The sequence below is a fragment of the Carassius auratus genome, chromosome 41, assembly GCF_003368295.1.
Source record: "Carassius auratus strain Wakin chromosome 41, ASM336829v1, whole genome shotgun sequence".
Taxonomy (NCBI): Eukaryota; Metazoa; Chordata; class Actinopteri; order Cypriniformes; family Cyprinidae; genus Carassius; species Carassius auratus.
In genome coordinates this window covers 4,581,792-4,604,982 of record NC_039283.1, presented here as the reverse complement: position 1 = coordinate 4,604,982, position 23,191 = coordinate 4,581,792, and the positions used below count along the sequence as shown (strand labels likewise).

Genomic DNA, 23,191 nt, shown 5'->3' with positions numbered 1-23,191 from the left:
AATAATGTTTGATAACTTTGAAAGGTATGTAATGGATTACAATGTTTTTCAGACAGCTATAAGTATGACAGAATTTACACAACTATCAACATTTAGTCGGGCAACCCTTAGTCTTAATGACTGACTGTAGTCTCCTGGGAATGTGTTCATCCAGCTTCATGCAAACCTGAACTTAATTTTTTTTTTTTTTTTTTTCAGACTCGGTCTGAATCATTTTTGGTCCCAAATTTGTATCAGTTTTACTGGTAGTCTGCTGTATGATTAATTTTGGGGTATAATTTTTCACGGTTTACTTTATTTTGCTATCCTCACGTACATAAATGAACTACAATGTCCTGCACCCTCTAGTAAAAAATAAATACAAAATATGAATGAATCCATCTCTGATAATCCCGGGTTGCTATGGTCATGCAGGTTTGTTTATGGATTAAACTGGTGGCCAAGAGAAAAATATGTAGATCCCTCAACATAAGAAGTCATAGTCATGAGAAATGGATGTCGTTCCCTCAACATAATATCTCGAAAGATGTTGTTAACTCTACATAATATAATGGTCCCACGAATTAATATGTCATGGCCACGACAAAACTAAATGAACCGACCATGTCCTCATGATGTTTATGCCCCATAAATCGTGGTATTTTTATGATTTTGTTTTAATCCAAATGACGCGTGTGCTAAGTGATTGAAAATAAAATATCACACAACATAAGTGCGCGCGCGCTCTCTCTCTCCCTCCCTACAATTAAGTAACTTGTGCATTGTTTTACTTTCTTGTTTTTGACATGTCCGACTGAACTACGTACTTTCCAGTGACAAAAAGTACATTTACTCGACAAGCTCGCGCATCTCCGCCGCCGCGCACTCAATCAACTAAACATCAGCTCACGCACGTCAGCTATAAAGGCATTAATACTGAATGTTTAACACTATATGTCTGCTTCATATTAGGGATGCACGATATTGGATTTTGGCCGATATTCGATATGCCGATATTTTCTAAATAATTTTGGCCGATGCCGATACCGATATCGATATATATACAAATATATACTGATATATTTACAAATATATACTGATATATTTAAACTTTAATTTTACTGAAGAGAAATCCATGTATCTCTTCTGTACTGATTCTACCATAAATGTATTATTTTACAAATGTAGACAGACATTCACATCTGAAAAACAGGTCAATTATTTCACTTGGAGAATATCGGTTTGGCTCATCGGCAGAAATATTAATATCGGCCGATACCGATAATGGTCATTTTAAGCTTTTATCGGCCGATACCGATGTTGTGCCGATATTATCGTGCATCCCTACTTCATATACATCCTTAATCTCTAATAACTTTTGTGTCTGTTGTTCTGTTGTCGGTGTTTCTTTGTCTGACTATGGCACTTATTGACTTATGGCATTTAGGTATCGCCATTTGGTATCAGGGCTTTTAACGAGTAGGCTACGAGTAGCCCATACGAAGGAAAAATATATTTACCAATATATTTCTTAAAATATATTGTCATATATTGTAATATATTATTTTCCCTTTTTATTTTCTAATATATTATATAATTGAATACATTTAATAATATATTAATGATACATATATTATATAATATATTGCAAAATATACAAATGATTGCCACTTTCAATATATTGCAATATATTGGAAAAAAATAAATATATATTTAGTAAGTAAGTAATTTTAATTTATAGAGCACATTTACACACAGCGCAAAACTGACCAAAGTGCTGTACAATGAATAGTTAAAAAGACAATAAAAATAGATAGACACATAGATTGAATAATCATAATTATATAAAACATTAATAAAAATAAGCCTTCAATATCACGTCACACAACACAGAAATACAGAAAACAAACAGAGGTACCAGGTTAGGGAACAAGGAAAGCCAAGGAATAAAAATGAGTTTTTAACCTGGATTTGAATGTAGCAATGGAGGGGGCAGATCTAATATCCTGGGGGAGCTGGTTCCACAAACATGGGGCAGCAACTGCAAAGGCTCTGTCACCTCTCTGTTTAAGCGCGGCACAAGCAGGAGCCCTTTGTTTGAGGATCTCAGTGACCTTTCAACCGAGTATGGTTGTACAAGGTCGATGATGTAAGTCGGGGCGAGCCCATTAAGTGCCTTAAAAACAAACAATAAAACTTTAAACTGAATCCTAAAAGGAACTGGGAGTCAATGCAAAGATGCCAAAATGGGGGTGATGTGCTCATGCCTCCTAGTGCCAGTTAAAAGACGCGCTGCTGCGTTTGTACTAACTGCAGAAGTCTAAGTGATGATTGTGGGAGGCCCAAGTAGAGGGAATTGCAATAATCCAGCCGTGATGTAATAAAGGCATGGATAACTGTCTCGAGATCGTTAAAAGATAGGAATGACTTTAGGCGGGAAATCATTCTGAGCTGGTAAAAACTATTTTTAACAACAGAACTAATCTGTTTGTCAAGGCAGAGTTCTGAGTCAAGAATGACACCCAAATTTCTAGCATAGGGTTTGATAAATGGAGTGAAGTTACCTAAATGTTGTACCACAGTGCATCTTGCCTTGGGAGAACCAAAAACAATCACCTCTGTCTTGTCACTGTTTAACTGGAGAAAGTTATTAACCATCCAAGTTTTAATGTCTTGGAGACAGTCCAGAAGAGATTGTATGGAATCCCTAGATTTTAGAGGCAAGTACAACTGTGAATCATCTGCATAGAGATGAAAAGAGATGTTATGCTTCCTTATGATGTCACCCAGTGGGAGCATATACAGGCTAAAAATCATAGGACCCAAGATGGACCCCTGAGGGACCCCATATAAAACAGAAGCAGAGGATGAGCAGAACTTGCCAATAGATACTGAGAAAGTCCTATCATTGAGATAGGAAAAGAACCAAAGTAATGCAGTCTCCCTAATGCCCACCTGCTGATCAAGGCGAGTAAGGAGGATGTTGTGATCGATAGTGTCGAAGGCGGCACTAAGATCCAATAATATCAGGATGGCACTATCACCTGAATCTAGTGTAAGGAGAAGATCATTGGTTACTTTGAGCAGAGCGGTTTCAGTACTATGAAATGATCTAAAACCTGACTGAAAAGGTTCTAGTATATTGTGAGTGGTCAAAAAAGGGGAGCAGCTGTGACAGAACGGCTTTTTCCAAAATTTTTGAGATAAAAGGAAGCTTGGAAATGGGACGGTAGTTATTTAGGAGTTTAACATCGAGATCATGTTTTTTGAGCAGGGGCTGGACCACCGCATGCTTAAAACATGTAGGGACAGTGCCGAATGCAAGACATAGATTTAAGATGACCAGAATCGAGGGACCGACTACATCAAAAACATCCTTTATAATAGAAGAGGGGATAGAATCAAAAGATGAAGTAGTAGGTTTCATATGTGATACTAAATTCCTCAATTCAATGAGAGAGATGGGCTGAAATTGGTTAAAAGTAGCCAGAGCCCCTGAGCAACCAGGTGGAGTAGCAGATGAGGTGGGAGTAAACACTGATCTAAAGTTCTCAATTTTATTAGTAAAAAAATTAAGAAATTCCTCACAGGTATCAGTAGATACATCAACAACTGGGGAATTTGAGGGATTGATAACAGAGTTTATTGTACTAAATACAATTTTAGGTCTGTTTGAGTGTATATAAGAATATATGCCTAATATATTACATGATATTTTCCAATATACTGCAATATATTTTTGTTTCATAAGGGAGGCTACAGGAGCTCAGTATCGACCCGAAACCGTAACGGTGCATCCCTAATATTTTTGTTTATATGTTATACAGTTTTATACATTTCCCCAAATTTCCAATTAATACCTATAAATTCCCCAAAACTCCCCAGAGGAAGTTCCCATGGAAAGTTTCTGCCCCTTTGCAACCCTAATACTACCCCCACAGAAATATAGTGGTAATAGACCAAAACTGTTTTGGTTAAATTTGGTTTTAATTTTGTTTCACTGCTCTTATTTACATCTGTGCGTCTGTGTGTAGTTTTCTTTTATTAGGAAACATGTAAGTGAAATCTAATATAAGGTAAAACCACATTATTACTTTAACTCCTTATCCGTTTAGTTTAAAGTATATCAGAAACCATAACCATGTAGGAAAAAATGTGAACACTGATATGGAAAAAGCCACATCTGTTGTATTTTTTTTTTTTATAATCTGTATAGCACAATTACAATTAAGTTATTCAGAAAGAAGGATGTCATTGGCAACGGATGAATCAGCTTTTTGTTATTCGTCCTAAACTTTAAGCAATCACAGCTACAGGGAAATGTTGGACACACCCTTTAAAGTGCTACACGGTTTTTTCATATCTACTTTTAAAATGGTAATGAGGAAAATGTGTGAAAAGGTGAGGCTCCATAGCTCAGTGGTTAGCTTACTGTTTTGGTAACCCAAATTACCTTGCTGGGGCCTGGAATACACTTTTGAGTAGTTTTACAGATATACATGACTAGAAAAAAAGTTTACAGATATGCATGACTAGAAGAGAAATAGATCAGGTCTGATATGAAGTGCTCAACTGTGAGTAAACAAAAAGTGAAAGCTAAGACACATCACAAATGTTCAGAGAAATAGATCAGGTCTGATATGAAGTGCTCAACTGTGAGTAAACAAAAAGTGAAAGCTAAGACACATCACAAATGTTCAGCCTCCCTGAAAGAGGTCAAATGTAGCAAAATAGATGCTGGTTGCAGCCAAGCAAATAAATGACTAATTATTTTCCAAACTATTCTGTGAGATTCTGCTTGTGCACGTGAACATCTTGTGTTAAAGGACATTGTATGATGAAAGTATGATGTGCTAAGATTTAAACCTTACTCTTGTTTCATGATATCTGATTACCCAAATGCAGTCTGTTATGCTTGTTCAGCTATTATTTGCCAGACATTCCATTGCCTCATTCCCCCTATAAAAGTGACACCCAGTGCACAATAAAGTTGAGCTTAGAATGAACTGCACCACTTGTGTGTCTCATTCTTTGGTCCCTGATACCAGCTCTCCTCTGCTCAGATTACCCAACCTAAACCAAAATTATATTTGCTATCTCGAAGGCAAGAATATACATATTTATTAGTCAAACTTTGTAAAAGATGAAAAAAAAATATTAAGCAGCACAACTGTTTCAACATTGATAATAATTGGAAATGTTTCTACAGCACCAGCTTATTCGAATTAATACATTTTTTGACCTTGTAATCATAAATCAAAATGTCATAACATGCTCCTCTTGTGATATGACTGACTTGATGTCTGTGATGTAAGAAGGACTGTACTGGATAGTTGATCACGTGACTTGTGCTCACTTCTGGTATGCCAGACACACCCTTACAGATGCAAAAAATGCAAATACAAAGATTGTCAGTACCTTTCATATTGTAATCAGGACAATACAAGACCAGGTGAGGCTCCATAGCTCAGTGGTTAGAGCACTGGTCTTGTAAACCAGGGGTCGCGAGTTAAATTCTCGCTGGGGCCTGATTAGAAATCTTTTGAAAAATGAGCTGTTCTGAAAATGACCCTGGATTACAGCTGATAAGTACTGAACACCACATGACATAATGTGCTCATCTGGATGAACATGAACCTTCACAGAAGGAAGAAAATTGGGACATGCATGTCTTTAGACCAGGTCCTGTTCATCCACACAGGCTCTTGTTGGCATGAGAAATACAGTAATTCTTGAAGAGACCAAATAGCAGCTAGACCAACATCAATGCAAAAAAATCTGAGAATTTATTTATCGGCAATGTTGTGAGCTGTTTACAAATCCTTCCAGAAGAAGAACACACGTCTGGGATGTGGAGGTTTGAGAGAAACCAAAGGAAGATAACAGATTTCTTTACCACCAGTTATTTATGTGGGCTAGAAAGTAAATGCAGAAATAAGAATAAATGTCAGAATAAAACAGTTGATAGATATCCATGTGTTAAAACAGTCATATATGTGCAAGGATTCTATGTTACAATAATTAAAAGGCCTCACCAACTTCTAGAGCCACCCTTAGCCTTGACATTTGTTAAGACATCTCAGGCTGCCTGCCATCTCAGGTGTGTCTTTGTCACGCTAACTCAAAGTGAACCCTTTATTTCACATACATGAGTGACAGACATCAGGTGAGGCTCCATAGCTCAGTGGTTAGAGCACTGGTCTTGTAAACCAGGGGTCGCGAGTTCAATCCTCGCTGGGGCCTAAATGGTCAAATTTTTAAAAGGTGACCTGTTCGGAAAATGACCCTGAAGTTAAGATGAAGATGCAACATACTGTGCTCATATGGATGAACATAAAACCTTCAAGAAAAAGGAAAGTTAGGAATTGTTGATATGAGGCTAATGTTGGGAAAAACAGTCATCCTTGATGAGACCAACATCAGGGCCCATATTCATGAAGAATCTTAATGCAAAAAGTAGCTCATAGTGACAAAATTCTAAGAAAATTCTTAGAAATGTGGGCGTTTACTCTTAAAATGAAAGAAAAAAATCCTAGTAAAGAAAAAAGTAATTCAGAAAGCATCTTAACCCTTAAAAGAGGTCTTAAGGTCAAACTTGTTAGGAGCACAGACGAGGACTTTTAAGAAAATGGCAGAAAGATGAAAAGGCAGAGGAAATGTGTTGCAAACAATGGATGACATTGAGTTAATACTACGCTATAGATTATATAATAATTTATAATTTAATATATAAATTAAAGTAATCACTACATTACGATATTTGGCAACTGGGAAAATGCAACAATGCAATAGTGATGATTTGGGTCTGTCACAACCTTCTGTAAGCAGAGTGATCACACAAACAATTACAGCACTTTCAGAACATCTTATTGTGTCGCAGTTCATTTCGTTTCCACTGGACATTCCCACCTTCCAGGCTCAAAAAACTGCATTTATGAATATAGCAGGCTTATAGGTGCGCACAAGCAGGGGGAATGAACCGTTAATAGTTTGTGCTATACGCTCCCATGTCGGCTTCTTGTCTCTTGCTGTGACCCCCTGCCTGAATTTTCCTTTAAGAATGGTCTTGTGTTCATCCACTAACTGGGCTAACAGCAAACACTGTTCCTCTGTCCAGTTTGGCTTTCTCGCCAAACTTTTTTCTTCTTGGTTTTGATTCCATGTTTGATACACTAAAACCAACATTCAATCCGCCACTTAAATAGGACAGCGATCACTGTAATTGGAAAGAGTGGAACCATTTTTATCATTCTAAGTCAATCAAATACCTTATAGGGAATTAAAAGCATGTTAAATAAAAAAAAGATTTATATACACACATATAATTTGTGTTTGTGTGTGTGTGTGTGTGTGTGTGTGTGTGTGTGTGAGAGTGCGAATACATTTTTTGACCTTGTAATCATAAATCAGAATGTCATAACTTGCTCCTCTTGTGATATGACTGACTTGATGTCTGTGATGTAAGAAGGACTGTACTGGATAGTTGATCACGTGACTTGTGCTCACTTCTGGTATGCCAGGCACACCCTTACAGATGTACAAAGATTGTCAGTCCCTTTCATATTGTAATAAGGACAGGAAAAGTACAGATGAGGCTCCATAGCTCAGTGGTTAGAGCACTGGTCTTGTAAACCAGGGGTCGCGAGTTCAATTCTCGCTGGGGCCTGATTAGAAACATTTTGAAAAGTGACCTGTTCTGAAAATGACTGGATTAGAGCTGATGAGGACTAAACACCACATGACATAATGTGCTGATCTGGATGAACATGAATCTTAACAGAAGGAAGAAAACTGGCACATGCATGTCTTTAGACCAGGTCCTGTTCCTCCACACAGGCTCTTGTTGGCATGAGAAATACAGTCATTCTTGAAGAGACCAAATAACAGGCAGACCAACATCAATGCAAAAAAATCTGACAATTTATTTATCGATAATGTTGCGAGCTGCTCCAACCAGGTGCTTTCAGCTGTGAGTCCTATTCTATTTAGTATATACTGTCCTATATACTAAACTAAAGCCATTAGCAGTCAGTTCTCAGCTCCACACACACAGGAACGCAAACCAACCACAGTACTACTAGACAGTTAGGTCAGATTTAGGGTTAGGTTTAGTTGATATGTACCTGCAAAGTTACTTATAGTCAGTTGAATGCCTGTTGAGGGACCATCAAAATAATGTTTGAACAGATATCAAGCAGTCTACTAATACATAATAATGATTGGTAGGTGACATAGTGACATAGTTACAAAGTAATGTCAAAGTGACAGTGACAAAGTTATTTATAGTTAGTATAAGGTCTATAGTACAGTATAGCATAAGGTCATCATTAAGACCTTGTCGGCTAAGGATGGCCCTGGTCTAGTATGAGTTTTTTTACCTCCACCCTCTTACAAATCTTTCCGGAAGAAGAACATGGGTCTGGGATGTGGTGGTTTGAGAGAAACCAAAGGAAGATAACAGATTTCTTAAACACCAATGTCTGGAGTGTATATACAGAGATGATTACAGTTTTTCTCGATTGCTTAAACATTCCTTGAAACCATGCCTCATATTCTCAAATCCATAACATCTCAACCAATTACCCAAACATCCTATTTTCAGGTCAAAATCAAGCTCTACACTCAAAACCACTCACTCTTGCTTAAAAAAAAAACCTTTGCCCTCCCTTATGAAAATTAACCATGGTTTAATTATAGTAAAACTGTAGTAACCATGTTTTTTTGGCGTGTTGACTACCATTTGTATAACTACAGATTTACTACAAATACCATGGATAAACTATGGTTAATTTGTGGTTACTATGGTTTAACTATAGTAGGCCATGGTTTTTTGGCTTTATTCGTAGTAAAACCATTGTTCATTTGTGTAAGGGCTCAGACATCACACACAAGCCCTCAAAAACAAACATTTCAACATAGTCTTACGCACTGGTGAGATTAATTCAAAACAATACTACAAAAACAAAAAACAGTAATAAGTTGTGTTGCTTGTGCCCCATCAAAATGGAAGCAGACAGAAACTCTGTCTGTATGTAAGGCAATTTGATGCATGTGTTGTAACAGGGTAAAGCTCTCAAATGTTACAGTAGACTACACTGAGGTATACCTACACATTTTCCTCCCTGAAGGTTCTTATGATCAAGGAAACTGTGAAGCAACTGAACTTGCCCAGCCTCCCTCAAAGTCATACCATAGGCAAGGACATGGTCAACTAGTGCCAAGAACTTTTATCTGAGACTCCTTATCTCCTTGCCCCTCATCCTTACCCTCGTCTTCCTCATCCTCTTCATCTGAATCGTCTTAAAGCGGAGGAATAGTGTTTATAGTTCAGCAAAATGGGTGTTCTTTGTCAGAAACGGCGTTATGGTCTTGAAATTTTAGTTCAAAAGCCTGGTTAAAGTTTTTAAGCAATTGAGAAAAACTGTAATTTTTTTTCCATTGTTTTACAGTCTTGATGTAAATTCCTCTCTGAGGATGTTACAAAGGCTGTTACTAAAGTGGACGTAACAACAGAAAAACTTTGTAACACATGATCATCTACATGATAACAAACAAAAATATATATTTAGGTCATAAACCTTCAAGAAAAATGAAAGTTAGGAATTGCTGATGAGAGGCTTATGTTGGGAAAAAAAAAGTCATCCTGGGTGAGACCAACATCAGTAAAATAAAATCAGAGACTTTACCAGCAACACTGTGAGCTGCCAGGGGCTTTCAATAGAAACAAAAAGTGAAAGTCATGACATTCAAACAAAATATTAAGCAGTACAACTGTTTTCAACATTGATAATAATAGGAAATGTTTTTTCAGCACCAGCTTATTCGAACGAATAAATTTTTTGACCTTGTAATCATAAATCTAAATGTCATAACATGCTCCTCTTGTGATATGACTGACTTGATGTCTGTGATGTAAGAAGGACTGTACTGGATAGTTGATCACGTGACTTGTGCTCACTTCTGGTATGCCAGGCACACCCTTACAGATGTACAAAGATTGTCAGTACCTTTCATATTGTAATAAGGACAATACAAGAACAGGTGAGGCTCCATAGCTCAGTGGTTAGAGCACTGGTCTTGTAAACCAGGGGTCGCGAGTTCAATTCTCGCTGGGGCCTGATTAGAAACCTTTTGAAAAGTGACCTGTTCTGAAAAATGACCCTGGATTAGAGCTGATGATGATATGACTGTCTTGGCATGAGAAAAACAGTCATTCTTGAAGAGACCAAATAGCAGGCAGACCAACTTCATACAATGAAATCAGATGATTTATTTATCGGCAACATTGTGTGCTTTCGGCTTAGAGTCCTATTTCTATTTAGTATATACTGTCTTATACTGTAATATACTGTAAACTAAAGCCATCAGCAGTCAGTTCTCAGCTCCACACTCAGAAACTCAAACCAACCACAGTACTACTAGACAGTTAGTATAAGGTCTATAGTACAGTTTAGTATAAGGTCATCACAAAGACAGTGTCAGCTAAGGATGGCTCTGGTCTAGTATGAGGGGTTTTTAACTCCATCCTCTTACAAATCCTTCCAGAAGAAGAACACCTGTCTGGGATGTGGAGGTTTGAAAGAAACCAAAGGAGGGTATCAGCTTTCTTTAACACCAGTGTCTGGAGTGTATATACCGAGATGATTAATATTTCTTACAATCTCCAGAATGATCCACACACACTGACAACTACCCTCACAGAGAGAGTCTTCCGATTGTTTTACAGTCATGATATAAATTCCTCTCTGAGGATGTTACCAACTAAAGTGCATGTAACAACAGAAAAACTGTGTAACACATCATCATCTATATGATGACAAACAAAAATATATATTAAAGAATCAAATATATAAGCTACAAAATAACCTGCAGATAGACGTTTTACTGATGTAACTATGATGAAAATAAACAATGACTGCGACAATATATGCTTTTATCTCTGCTCTTCAAACCATCTTGCATATTTTTATAAGAGTAAAGTTTAAAATGCAGCCATAATGCAAAATTAATTCTGCGTATTGTATTACCATGTGGACTCTGATTTGAGAGAAACCAAAGGAAGATAACAGATTTCTTAAACACCAATGTCTGGAGTGTATATACAGAGATGATCACAGTTTTTCTCGATTGCTTAAACATTCCTTGAAACCATGCCTCATATTCTCAAATCCATAACATCTCAACCAATTACCCAAACATCCTATTTTCAGGTCAAAATCAAGCTCTACACTCAAAACCACTCACTCTTGCTTAAAAAAAAAACCTTTGCCCTCCCTTATGAAAATTAACCATGGTTTAATTATAGTAAAACTGTAGTAACCATGGTTTTTTGGCGTGTTGACTACCATTTGTATAACTACAGATTTACTACAAATACCATGGATAAACTATGGTTAATTTGTGGTTACTATGGTTTAACTATAGTAGGCCATGGTTTTTTGGCTTTATTCGTAGTAAAACCATTGTTCATTTGTGTAAGGGCTCAGACATCACACACAAGCCCTCAAAAACAAACATTTCAACATAGTCTTACGCACTGGTGAGATTAATTCAAAACAATACTACAAAAACAAAAAACAGTAATAAGTTGTGTTGCTTGTGCCCCCATCAAAATGGAAGCAGACAGAAACTCTGTCTGTATGTAAGGCAATTTGATGCATGTGTTGTAACAGAGTAAAGCTCTCAAATGTTACAGTAGACTACACTGAGGTATACCTACACATTTTCCTCCCTGAAGGTTCTTATGATCAAGGAAACTGTGAAGCAACTGAACTTGCCCAGCCTCCCTCAAAGTCATACCATAGGCAAGGACATGGTCAACTAGTGCCAAGAACTTTTATCTGAGACTCCTTATCTCCTTGCCCCTCATCCTTACCCTCGTCTTCCTCATCCTCTTCATCTGAATCGTCTTAAAGCGGAGGAATAGTGTTTATAGTTCAGCAAAATGGATGTTCTTTGTCAAAAATGGCGTTATGGTCTTGAAATTTTAGTTCAAAAGCCTGGTTAAAGTTTTTAAGCAATTGAGAAAAACTGTAATATTTTTTCCATTGTTTTATAGTCTTGATGTAAATTCCTCTCTGAGGATGTTACAAAGGCTGTTACTAAAGTGGACGTAACAACAGAAAAACTTTGTAACACATGATCATCTACATGATAACAAACAAAAATATATATTAAAGAATCAAATATATAAGCTATAAAATGACACAATAATCAAAGGAAAATGTCTGATGGTGTTTCAGAAACAGGATGATAAACATTTACTGATAATTCTATTCTGATCCACTCTTTATTTCTGATCATTTGTCTGTGATTTATGTGGGCTAGAAAGTAAATGCAGAAATAAGATCATGTCCAAATAAAACAGTTGATAGATATCCATGTGTTCTTACATGTGAAAATAGTCACATATGTTCAAGGATTCTATGTTACAACAATTAAAAGGCCCCAACAACTTCTAGAGCCACCCTTAGCTTTGACATCCGTTAAGACATCTCAGGCTGCCTGCCATCTCAGGTGTGTCTTTGTCACCATCAGTGGTTAGAGCACTGGTCTTGTAAACCAGGGGTCGCGAGTTCGATCCTCGCTGGGGCCTAAATGGTCAAAATTTTAAAAGGTGACCTGTTCTGAAAATGACCCTGAAGTTAAGATGAAGATGCAACATACTGTGCTCATATGGATGGTCATAAACCTTTAAGAAAAATGAAAGTTAGGAATTGCTGATGAGAGGCTTATGTTGGGAAAAAAAATTCATCCTGGGTTTCAATAGAAACAAAAAGTGAAAGTCATGACATTCAAACAAAATATTAAGCAGTACAACTGTTTTCAACATTGATAATAATAGGAAATGTTTTTTCAGCACCAGCTTATTCGAACAAATAAATTTTTTGACCTTGTATTCATAAATCAAAATGTCATAACATGCTCCTCTTGTGATATGACTGACTTGATGTCTGTGATGTAAGAAGGACTGTACTGGATAGTTGATCACGTGACTTGTGCTCACTTCTGGTATGCCAGGCACACCCTTACAGATGTACAAAGATTGTCAGTACCTTTCATATTGTAATAAGGACAATACAAGAACAGGTGAGGCTCCATAGCTCAGTGGTTAGAGCACTGGTCTTGTAAACCAGGGGTCGCGAGTTCAATTCTCGCTGGGGCCTGATCAGAAACCTTTTGAAAAGTGACCTGTTCTGAAAAATGACCCTGGATTAGAGCTGATGATGATATGACTGTCTTGGCATGAGAAAAACATTCTTGAAGAGACCAAATAGCAGGCAGACCAACTTCATACAATGAAATCAGATGATTTATTTATCGGCAACATTGTGTGCTTTCGGCTTGGAGTCCTATTTCTATTTAGTATATACTGTCTTATACTGTAATATACTGTAAACTAAAGCCATCAGCAGTCAGTTCTCAGCTCCACACTCAGAAACTCAAACCAACCACCGTACTACTAGACAGTTAGTATAAGGTCTATAGTACAGTTTAGTATAAGGTCATCACAAAGACAGTGTCAGCTAAGGATGGCTCTGGTCTAGTATGAGGGGTTTTTAACTCCATCCTCTTACAAATCCTTCCAGAAGAAGAACACCTGTCTGGGATGTGGAGGTTTGAAAGAAACCAAAGGAGGGTATCAGCTTTCTTTAACACCAGTGTCTGGAGTGTATATACCGAGATGATTAATCTTTCTTACAATCTCCAGAAAGCGATCATTCTGTGATCCACACACACTGACAACTACCCTCACATAGAGAGTCTTCCGATTGTTTTACAGTCATGATATAAATTCCTCTCTGAGGATGTTACCAACTAAAGTGCAAAACTGTGTAACACATCATCATCTACATGATGACAAACAAAAATATATATTAAAGAATCAAATATATAAGCTACAAAATAACCTGCAGATAGACGTTTTACTGATGTAACTATGATGAAAATAAACAATGACTGCGACAATATATGCTTTTATCTCTGCTCTTCAAACCATCTTGCGTATTTTTATAAGAATAAAGTTTAAAATGCAGCCATAATGCAAAATTAATTCTGCGTATTGTATTACCATGTGGACTCTGATTTGACGTCTGTTTTTGATATAATCTTTTAATATGTGACTAGCAATTATTGCAATAGTAAATAGTATTAATTTAAATATTAATAATAAGTATTAATTAGATACTTGTACTTATTCATTATATACTAGTTCTTATTTAATAGATACTTGTACTTATTCATTAGATACTAGTTCTTATTTAATAGATACTAGTAGTTATTCATTAGGTACTAGTTCTTATTCTTTAGACACTAGTTCCTTTTTTAATCACTACTAGTAACTATTCTTATCTTACTAGTCAGATCTGCTTTTTTACTCATCTTATGTTATGACTAGTCCAAATGGCTACAGTAGAGTTCAATAAAATAATTTACAAGTAAAATAAAAAACTCATACTAGTAACATTTTGAATAAGTACTAGTATCTAATAAATGTGTACTAGTATCTATTTAATAGGTACAAGTATCTAATGAACGAGAACTAGTTTTTAATAAATAAGTACCAGTATCTAAAAATAAGTACTAGTATCTAATGAATGAGTACTAGTATCTAAAAAATACATACTAGTACCCAATGAATAACTACTAGTACATAAAAATTAAGAACTAGTCACTAGTGGAATATACTAGACAAAACTGAATAGTTGAATGACGGATCCCCATAAAAGTAAATAGCAAAAACTTTAAATTTGTTTCTAGTAACAAATGTAATAGAATTATGTAATAGATGTAATAGATAATGGCCAGGGACAAAACCAGCCCGCGCAGTCGTGTTGTCGTGTAGTTGTGTTATTTGCTGGCCTTACCTCTTGTGTTGGAATTTTCCCGCACGTAAATTCTGACCAATCGAAAAGCAGTTTAGGAAATATATCATGGCCAATGAGTGAGTAGATGTTGTCATGTGACTGCATTTTGGTTCGTTTCAACTGGTATGTACCAAAGCAATCAGTGTGGTGTGAAAAGGAACCAAAAAAGCTGAAAAATTCTACAATGTATAATTGTTTGCTCTTGGTTCGGACCAAATGAATCGAACTAGAGATTTGAAAGCACCCTAAGATACAACAATTAAGGGTGCTTTCACACTTGGTTCACTTGCCTGGTCCGAACCCAAGTTCGGTTGCTCCCCCTCCCCCTGTCCCCGCTGGACTGTGTTCATATTATAATATTTAAGTCCGAACCACTGATCTATATATATAAATATATAATATATATATATATATATATATATATATATATATATATATATATATATATATTATAGATCAGTGGTCCGAACCATGGTTCGCTTGCATCATCAAGCCAGCAGCTGTTTACCCCGTTGCTTGGTAACAACAACCTGGAGAAGGCGGCAAATGCATAACATTACTCTCTGCACTTTTATGTATTACGTTTTTGAACTGTTCGTTTTGTTTATAAAGCTTCGGTACATAACGCCACTTGCATCGGTCTTATGAATGTACTGAAAAGGCTCCAAAGAACATTGAAGGTGAACATAAATGAGATGTACAGCTCTCTACGTGCAGCTCGTCGGTCACATTCATCAGGAAAGTGAGTGAAACACACACACAAACACACATTTTCATCAAATAATTTGTCATTAAAAGCGGTTCACTTCCGCGATGTGGTACGATTGCGCTCACATAAGCAGCGAACCGTACCAGAGTTCACATGAAGCGTACCCCAGACCACCGTTTTTAAGTGGACTCGGCTACGGTTGGGGGGTGCGCATCCGTGTACGGAAGACAGCGTTCACATCATCCAAACAAACCGAACTCTGACATCAATCGAACCCGGGTGCGCACCAAAAGTGCTAGTGTGAAAGCACCCTAAAAGGCCCCAACAACTTCTAGAGCCACCCTTAGCTTTGACATCTGTTAAGACATCTCAGGCTGCCTGCCATCTCAGGTGTGTCTTTGTCATGCTAACTCAAAGTGAACCCTTTATTTCACATACATGAGTGACAGACATCAGGTGAGGCTCCATAGCTCAGTGGTTAGAGCACTGGTCTTGTAAACCAGGGGTCGCGAGTTCAATCCTCGCTGAGGCCTAAATGTTCAGATTTTTAAAAGCTGACCTGTTCTGAAAATAAAGTTAAGATGAAGATGCAACATACTGTGCTCATATGGAGAAACATAAAAACTTCAAGAAAAAGTAAAGTTTGGAATTGATAATATGAGGCTTGTGTTGGGAAAAGCAGTCATCCTTGATGAGAAAAACATCAGTAAAATAAAATCAGAGACTTTACCAGCAACACTGTGAGCTGCTCCAACCAGGAGCTTTCAATAGAATAATAAAATAAATTAGTGAATAAGAAAAAAAAGTCATGAAATTTGCCATGTATGGTAACCCATACTCAGAATTGATGCTCTGCAGTTAACTCATCCAAGTGCACACACACAGCGAGAAGTGAACAAACACACACCAAGACCAGTGGGCAAGCTATACATCCAGTGCCCAGGGAGCAACTGGGGGTTCAGTGCCCTGCTCAAGGGTACATCAGCCATGGGTATTGAGGGTGGTAGAGAGCACTGTTCATTCACTCCATTCACTTGTTTGAGTAGCAAAGGTGAGAATGGATTTACTATCTGTGGAAGATCTTACTTGTCCCGTGTGCTGTCAAATCTTCAGTTTTCCTGTTATTCTGTCATTCAGTCATAATGTCTGTAAAGAATGTTTTCAAAAGTTTTGGGAGACCAGAAATACCCAGGAGTGCCCCATCTACAAGTGAAGATCCTCAAAATGTGAACCTCTTTTTAACTTGATGTTAAAAACCTTATGAGAGTCATTTACAGAGAGGAAACTTTAAATATCTTCTTCAGGGTCTGAAGAGGTCTGCAGTCTCCACAATGAGAAACTCAAACTCTTCTGCTTGGATCATAAACAGCTTGTGTGTATTGTGTGCAGAGACTCAGAAAAACACAACAATCACAGATTCAGCCCAATCAATGAGGTCTTTCCATCTTACAAAGTATACATATTTCTCTTTTTTTCCTAGAAATAATAAAAACATAAACGGTTACAATTGGTAACATAAATGGTTTTCCCGAAAGTGAGCCATCATGTTACTTGTGTCGTTGATTGTGAACTCAGGCTGCCTGCCAACTCCTTTAGGTGTGTCTTTGTTATGCTAACTCAAGATGATATGTTTATGTCACGTACATGAGTGACAAACATTGGGTGAGGCTCCATAGCTCAGTGGTTAGAGCACTGGTCTTGTAAACCAGGGGTCGCGAGTTCAATTCTCGCTGGGGCCTGATCAGAAACCTTTTGAAAAGTGACCTGTTCTGAAAATGACCCTGGATTGGAGCTGATGAGGACTAATAAATAACTAATAAAGACATAATGTACTCATCTGGATGAACATGAACCTTCACAGAAGGAAGAAAACTGGCACATGCATGTCTTTAGACGAGGTCCTGTTCCTCCACACAGGCTCTTGTTGGCATGAGAAATACAGTCATTCTTGAAGAGACCAAATAACAGGCAGACCAACATCAAAACAAAAAAATCTGAGAATTTATTTAACGGCAACATTGTGAGCTGCTCCAACCAGGTGCTTTCAGCTGTGAGTTCTATTTCTATTTAGTATATACTGTCCTATATACTGTTATATATTGTAAACTAAAGCCATTAGCAGTCAGTTCTCAGCTCCACACACACAGGAACGCAAACCAACCACAGTACTACTAGACAGTTAGGTCAGGTTTAGGGTTAGGTTTAGTTGATATGTACCTGCAAAGTAACTTATAGTCAGTTGAATGCCTGTTGAGGGACCATCAAAATAATGTTTGAACAGATATCAAGCAGTCTACTAATACATAATAATGATTGGTAGGTGACATAGTTACAAAGTAATGTCAAAGTGACAGTGACAAAGTTATTTATAGTTAATTTTTTTTTTACCTCCACCCTCTTACAAATCTTTCCGGAAGAAGAACATGGGTCTGGGATCTGGTGGTTTGAGAGAAACCAAAGGAAGATAACAGATTTCTTTAACACCAATGTCTGGAGTGTGTATACAGAGATGATTACAGTTTTTCTCGATTGCTTAAACATTTCTTCAAACCATGCCTCATATTCTCAAATCCATAACATCTCAACCAGTTCCCCAAACATCCTATTTTCAGGCCAAAATCAAGCTTTACACTCAAAACCACTCACTCTTGCTTAAAAAAAAAAAAAAAAAAAAAAAACTTTGCTCAGACATCACACACAAGCCCTAAAAAAAACACATTTCAACATAGTCTTACACACTGGTGAGATTAATTCAAAACAATACTACAAAAACAAAAACCAGTAATAGGTTGTGTTGCTTTTGGTTCTCCCCCTCAAGGAACTTTTCACATGATGAACATGTGCATACATTTGCACATTTTCTATTCATTCTCAGACTTTCTATATCACATCTACTGTACAGTACAATACACCAAACAACAACAAAAAATATTCTACCCCAGCATCACATCTTTGGTCTGGGTCAGACCAGAGAATCTGGTCAACATCACAGACTATACTGGCCCTAGCCAGGCATCGGGGTAAAATCCTATTATATGACTGATCCACCCTGTCACACATCACTTGTAATGTCTAGTCAGGCTTTTACCATTCCATCTTATCCACACACACTGACAACTACCCTTACAGAGAGAGTCTTTCCATTGTTTTACAGTCTTGATGTAAATTCCTCTCTGAGGATTTTACCAGATAAAGTGGATGTAACAACAGAAAAACTGCGTAACACATGATCATCTACATGATGACGAACAAAAATATATATTAAAGAATCAAATATATAAGCTACAAAATGACACAATAATCAAAGGAAAATGTCTGATGGTGTTTCAGAAATAGGATGATAAATATTTACTGATAATTCTATTCTGATCCACTCTTTATTTCTGATCATTTGTCTGTGATCTATGTGGGCGAGAAAGTAAATGCAGAAATAAGATAATTTCCGAATAAAACAGTTGATGGATATCCATGTTTTCTTACATGTTAAAATAGTCGTTGTATGTTACAACAATTAAAAGGCCTCACTAACTTCTAGAGCTACCCTTAGCTTTGACATCTGTTAAGACATCTCAGGCTGCCTGCCATCTCAGGTGTGTCTATGTCATGCTAACTCAAAGTGAGGCTCCATAGCTCAGTGGTTAGAGCACTGGTCTTGTAAACCAGGGGTCGCGAGTTCAATCCTCGCTGGGGCCTAAAAGGACAAATTTTTAAAAGGTGACCTGTTCTGAAAATGACCCTGAAGTTAAGATGAAGATGCAACATACTGTGATTATATGGATGAACATAAAACCTTCAAGAAAACGTAAAGATGGAATTGCTGATATGAGACTCATGTTAGGAAAAACAGTCATCGTTGAAGAGACCAACATCAGTACAATAAAATCAGAGACTTTACCAGCAACACTGTGAGCTGCCAGGGGCTTTCAATAGAAACAAAAAGTGAAAGTCATGACATTCAAACAAAACATTAAGCAGCACAACTGTTTTCAACATTGATAATAATAGGAAATGTTTTTTCAGCACCAGCTTATTCGAACGAATAAAATTTTTGACCTTGTAGTCATAAATCAAAATGTCATAACATGCTCCTCTTGTGATATGACTGACTTGATGTCTGTGATGTAAGAAGGACTGTACTGGATAGTTGATCACGTGACTTGTGCTCACTTCTGGTATGCCAGGCACACCCTTACAGATGTACAAAGATTGTCAGTGCCTTTCATATTGTAATAAGGACAATACAAGAAAAGAGCACTGGTCTTGTAAACAAGGGGTCGCGAGTTCGATCCTCGCTGGGGCCTAAATGGTCAAATTTTTAAAAGGTGACCTGTTCTGAAAATGACCCTGAAGTTAAGATGAAGATGCAACATACTGTGCTCATATGGATGAACATAAAACCTTCAAGAAAATGGAAAGATGGAATTGCTGATATGAGACTCATGTTGAGAAAAACAGTCATCCTTAATGAGACCAACATCAGTACAATAAAATCAGAGACTTTACCAGCAACACTGTGAGCTGCTCCAACCAGAGTATTTCAATAGAAAAAAAGTGAAAGTCGTGACATTCAAACAAAATATTAAGCAGTACAACTGTTTTCAACATTGATAATAATAGGAAATGTTTACATTTTTTGAAAATGTCATAACTTGCTCCTCTTGTGATATGACTGACTTGATGTCTGTGATGTAAGAAGGACTGTACTGGATAGTTGATCACGTGACTTGTGCTCACTTCTGGTATGCCAGACACACCCTTACAGATGCACAAAGATTGTCAGTACCTTTCATATATGTTTATGTCACGTACATGAGTGACAGATATCAGGTGAGGCTCTATAGCTCAGTGGTTAGAGCACTGGTCTTGTAAACCAGGGGTCGCGAGTTCAATTCTCGCTGGGGCCTGATCAGAAACCTTTTGAAAAGTGACCTGTTCTGAAAATGAGCCTGGATTGGAGCTGATGAGGACTAATGAATAACTAATAATGACATAATGTGCTCATCTGGATGAACATGAACCTTCACAGAAGGAAGAAAACTGGCACATGCATGGCTTTAGACCAGGTCCTGTTCCTCCACACAGGCTCTTGTTGGCATGAGAAATACAGTCATTCTTGAAGAGACCAAATAACAGGCAGACCAACATCAAAACAAAAAAATCTGAGATTTTATTTAACGGCAACGTTGTGAGCTGCTCCAACCAGGTGCTTTCAGCTGTGAGTCCTATTTCTATTTAGTATATACTGTCCTATATACTAAACTAAAGCCATCAGCAGTCAGTTCTCAGCTCCACACACACAGGAACGCAAACCAACCACAGTACTACTAGACAGTTAGGTTAGGTTTAGTGTTAGGTTTAGTTGATTTGTACCTGCAAAGTTGCTTATAGTCAGTTGAATGCCTGTTGAGGGACCATCAAAATAATGTTTGAACAGATATCAAGCAGTCTACTAATACATTATAATGATTGGTAGGTGACATAGTTACAAAGTAATGTCAAAGTGACAGTGACAAAGTTATTTATAGTTAATTTTTTTTTTCACCTCCACCCTCTTACAAATCCTTCCGGAACAAGAACATGGGTCTGGGATCTGGTGGTTTGAGAGAAACCAAAGGAAGATAACAGATTTCTTAAACACCAATGTCTGGAGTGTATATACAGAGATGATTACAGTTTACAATAATCAAAGGAAAATGTCTGATGGTGTTTCAGAAACAGGATGATAAACATTTACTGATAATTCTATTCTGATCCTTTGTCTGTGACAAGACAAGACAAAGTAAACGCAGGTGAGGCTCCATAGCTCAGTGGTTAGAGCACTGGTCTTGTGAACCAGGGGTCGTGAGTTCGATCCTCGCTGGGGCCTAAATGGACAAATTTTTAAAAGGTGACCTGTTCTGAAAATGACCCTGAAGTTAAGATGATGATTCAACATACTGTGCTCATATGGATGAACATTAAACCTTCAAGAAAAATGAAAGATGGAATTGCTGATATGAGACTCATGTTGGGAAAAAGAGAGACTTTACCAGCAACACTGTGAGCTGCTCCAACCAGAGTATTTCAATAGAAAAAAAGTGAAAGTCATGACATTCAAACAAAATATTAAGCAGTACAACTGTTTTCAACATTGATAATAATAGGAAATGTTTACATTTTTTGAAAATGTCATAACATGCTCCTCTTGTGATATGACTGACTTGATGTCTGTGATGTAAGAAGGACTGTACTGGATAGTTGATCACGTGACTTGTGCTCACTTCTGGTATGCCAGGCACACCCTTACTGATGCACAAAGATTGTCAGTACCTTTCATATTGTAATAAGGACAATTGAAGAACAGGTGAGGCTCCATAGCTCAGTGGTTAGAGCACTGGTCTTGTAAACCAGGGGTCGCGAGTTCAATTCTCGCTGGGGCCTGATTAGAAACCTTTTGAAAATGACTTTGGATTAGAGCTGATGAGGACTAAACACCATATGACATGCTGTATACTGCCATATACTTGTAGATATATACATACTTTTGTCCATCCATTTTTTCAAGGCACTCATTATTTCAAGCTTTGAAATTAGTTTAATCCAACTCTTCTAAAAAGAAAGATTTACCTTATATGATGAATAGATTTTACATAGGCTTTTATTTACACATATAAATATTATGCCCCCAATTACCATTACAAAAATCTCAATCTTAAACATTTGCTCATTCTGTGTATTTGTGTCATTAAAATAAGGTAACTTTCAGCACAAGGAAGCTTTAAATTTGATTTCAAACTGAACTGAATTTACCAAAAAAAAAAAGACAAGTACACAGTCAGTAATAAAATTATAAAACAAATGACCTCAATTCAGTTTGGGGTATTCAAAATATGACTGAATTTTTACAAGCAAAGCCATATACAGTATATTTAGGCCTATTTATGTAAATGGAACACCAGATAGCTTTGACCTGTAATGACTGTACAATGTAGTGATGCAGTAGACAGATTAGGATATTTATTTGTCCAAATCAGACAAATATCCCATTCCATAACATTTCTAGCATAATTTTACATGGTAAATAAATAAAATTTCCATCTTAGTTTAAAGACTTTCTGGGGCATTTCACTTTCAACCAATAAAATTTCTAGAAGGATTTTCATCGGTCAGGTGTGGATCTATTCTGAATATTTGATAACTTTTGACAAAGTTTAATCCAGGAGCAAAGATAAATAATTTCTACTTAAAAAGCACGGAGAGATCGTGACTGCACACAGCCTGCAACCAAGCAGTTAATTAAAGTTAGGCCTATTTGAGAGCTCGCATCCAGTTTTCTGTGATTACATGACAGTATTTTCATGTTACAATAAAGCGCTCGCCACATTTGCACGGGAATGATTATAATAATGAGGAATACCTGCAATCCCGCGCAGACATTTAGACTGTAATTGACAGGAGACAGATGACTGTCAGACTCAAACTCACTCGGAGAGGAGAGAAAGATGCAGATTGTATCTGTATATATTCAGAAATGGTGGAAAATGAGTAATGAAACCGTCTCAGATATTTCATATCTATATTTTGGTATATATAGACATGTATGATAACATGTAGTTTGTTTCTCTGAGTCCATAAATGACCCTGAGTTTGGCAAGCC

The 23,191-nt window shown here is 37.1% G+C and overlaps 11 non-coding genes across 11 annotated transcripts; all 11 read left to right on the top strand.

Moving 5' to 3' along the window:
• The first annotated feature begins 5,435 nt into the window (after positions 1-5,435).
• Positions 5,436-5,508, top strand: trnat-ugu (transfer RNA threonine (anticodon UGU)). Its single transcript has one exon. It is a non-coding gene; the product is annotated as a tRNA-Thr (tRNA).
• A 641-nt stretch (positions 5,509-6,149) lies between these two features.
• Positions 6,150-6,222, top strand: trnat-ugu (transfer RNA threonine (anticodon UGU)). Its single transcript has one exon. It is a non-coding gene; the product is annotated as a tRNA-Thr (tRNA).
• A 1,350-nt stretch (positions 6,223-7,572) lies between these two features.
• Positions 7,573-7,645, top strand: trnat-ugu (transfer RNA threonine (anticodon UGU)). Its single transcript has one exon. It is a non-coding gene; the product is annotated as a tRNA-Thr (tRNA).
• Positions 7,646-10,024: 2,379 nt separating this feature from the next.
• Positions 10,025-10,097, top strand: trnat-ugu (transfer RNA threonine (anticodon UGU)). Its single transcript has one exon. It is a non-coding gene; the product is annotated as a tRNA-Thr (tRNA).
• Positions 10,098-13,072: 2,975 nt separating this feature from the next.
• On the top strand, positions 13,073-13,145 carry trnat-ugu (transfer RNA threonine (anticodon UGU)). The gene has a single exon. It is a non-coding gene; the product is annotated as a tRNA-Thr (tRNA).
• A 2,870-nt stretch (positions 13,146-16,015) lies between these two features.
• Positions 16,016-16,088, top strand: trnat-ugu (transfer RNA threonine (anticodon UGU)). The gene has a single exon. It is a non-coding gene; the product is annotated as a tRNA-Thr (tRNA).
• A 1,133-nt stretch (positions 16,089-17,221) lies between these two features.
• Positions 17,222-17,294, top strand: trnat-ugu (transfer RNA threonine (anticodon UGU)). Its single transcript has one exon. It is a non-coding gene; the product is annotated as a tRNA-Thr (tRNA).
• A 1,881-nt stretch (positions 17,295-19,175) lies between these two features.
• trnat-ugu (transfer RNA threonine (anticodon UGU)) lies at positions 19,176-19,248 on the top strand. Its single transcript has one exon. It is a non-coding gene; the product is annotated as a tRNA-Thr (tRNA).
• Positions 19,249-20,386: 1,138 nt separating this feature from the next.
• On the top strand, positions 20,387-20,459 carry trnat-ugu (transfer RNA threonine (anticodon UGU)). The gene has a single exon. It is a non-coding gene; the product is annotated as a tRNA-Thr (tRNA).
• An 889-nt stretch (positions 20,460-21,348) lies between these two features.
• Positions 21,349-21,421, top strand: trnat-ugu (transfer RNA threonine (anticodon UGU)). Its single transcript has one exon. It is a non-coding gene; the product is annotated as a tRNA-Thr (tRNA).
• Positions 21,422-21,902: 481 nt separating this feature from the next.
• On the top strand, positions 21,903-21,975 carry trnat-ugu (transfer RNA threonine (anticodon UGU)). Its single transcript has one exon. It is a non-coding gene; the product is annotated as a tRNA-Thr (tRNA).
• Positions 21,976-23,191: the final 1,216 nt, after the last annotated feature.